Raw genomic sequence first — 2,200 nt, 5'->3', positions numbered from 1 at the left:
ACTTTATGCAAAGGTACAACCAACCATAAAATGGGGGGGGGGGCAGGGGAGCATATAGTGTTGCCCATGTCTGTCCCGTCCCGTCCCGTCCTGTAACGTTGCGTCCCATCCCGATTCAATGTAAACACTTAGCAACCTATTCGTTGTGTTTCAGGGATCCAAGGTCAAGGCCAAGGTCACACTTGCTATATATAGAAAATCATCAACTGATTCAATTTGAATACTTGGCAACTTCATTCTTTCATGGATTCTGGTGAAACGTTATGCAGAGGTCAAGTATGAGTATACTTCGGACATTGTTGTGTTTCAGGGTTCCAAGGTCAAGGCCAAGGTCACTGTTACTATATATAGAAAATCATCAACTAATTCAATTTAAACACTTAGCAACTTCATTCAATATGTTATGGAGATGGTAATAACATACAGAAAAAACATATAAATATTAAAATCAACTTATCAACTTTAAGTGTAGTACCCTGTGTGTGTGCATGTTTCAGGGTATCAAGATCAAAGTGGTTGTAACTTTTTATAGAACACTGAAACTAATTTCACATGGCAGGCGGGGCATTTATGTCTTATAGACATTTTCTAGTTTTGTCCTCCATCTACAGATTTAACTTCGTTATCATGATACTTTATGTTGTTCACAAACATCAATTTTTAGATTTAGAAAGAAGGTCATCATTACTATAAATAGAGTTTTAGTGTTATTCCTGTTCTCCGCAGACATGATTTATTATCTTGACTGTCATAAAAGTTCACATACATGTTTAAATCATTCACCCTTTGTGTGAAACTGTCTTTTGGCCTTTTGAGTAAAAAACAAGGTCACTTTCACTTTAGTTAGAATCTTTTGCCATCATCACTGTACTGACTTCCTTTCTTGTTTGAATAACAAATTTAAAGCATATCTTTATAAACATCTCCTCTTTTGGGAGTTAATGTTTCAACCTTTTAAACATCCTCAATATACTACAGGGCTTCTGCTCAATATGTCATAGCAAAATTGAAGGCTCAGTGTGCGCCACCTTGTGGATGAGACAAGAGGACTAGTTTGATCCTTTGATGTACATCAAAAGAATCTCGCCATTGCATAACATAAAACTAAATAACTGGCTTTGAAGTCGGGTGTTGCTTCTCTGTAATCTTTAAAGGACAGGTATCAGCCTAGCGATTGGTCAGTTTTTTTTTCCATGAGACCAATCAAATAGCTAGTTGTGTGCCTTCAATTTTGCTATGATAGTGAGCGTAACCCCTGGAGTGTTGAGGATGTCTTTTAAAGAACACTCTTACTTTAAATAGATTATCTGACGCCATCAACCCAAAGTCACTTTAACCACTAAGGAAAATACTCACAAGGTATTGGTTTTGTCTGTGATGCCTTGTTTTACAGGACTTAAAGAAGCTTGGTACCATTATTAAACAATTCTAAGATAATAGTTAGAAAACTTAAAATGCAGACTTTTGGATATAATTTGAGCCAAAGATTAGAGTAGGTGTCTTACAGCTGACAGGCAGTTGGTTGAATATCTATCACCTGTAGTACTGTTAGATTTACTTATAACAAACTTACAATATCTATCACCTGTAGTACTGTTAGATTTACTTATAACAAACTTACAATATGTTTCACCTGTAGTACTGTTAGATTTACTTATAACAAACTTACAATATCCATCACCTGTAGTACTGGTAGATTTACTTATAACAAACTTACAATATCTATCGCCTGTAGTACTGTTAGATTTACTTATAACAAACTTACAATATGTTTCACCTTTAGTACTGTTAGATTTACTTATAACAAACTTACAATATCTAGCACCTGTAGTACTGGTAGATTTACTTATAACAAACTTACAATATCTATCACCTGAAGTACTGTTAGATTTACTTATAACAAACTTACAATATCTATCACCTGTAGTACTGTTATATTTACTTATAACAAATTAAACTTACAATATCTATCACCTGTAGTACTGTTAGATTTACTTATAACAAACTTACAATATCTATCACCTGTAGTACTGTTTGATTTACTTATAACAAACTTACAATATGTATCACCTGTAGTACTGTTAGATTTACTTATAACAAACTTACAATATCTATCACCTGTAGTACTGTCAGATTAACTTATAACAAACTTGCAATATGTATCACCTGTACACATTCAGGCAAGGTAAATCCTAAGACC

The sequence above is a fragment of the Mizuhopecten yessoensis genome, unplaced genomic scaffold (assembly GCF_002113885.1).
Source record: "Mizuhopecten yessoensis strain PY_sf001 unplaced genomic scaffold, ASM211388v2 scaffold4113, whole genome shotgun sequence".
Taxonomy (NCBI): domain Eukaryota; kingdom Metazoa; phylum Mollusca; class Bivalvia; order Pectinida; family Pectinidae; genus Mizuhopecten; species Mizuhopecten yessoensis.
The sequence above is the reverse complement of the archived record's forward strand: the minus strand, read 5'-3'. Positions refer to the sequence as shown.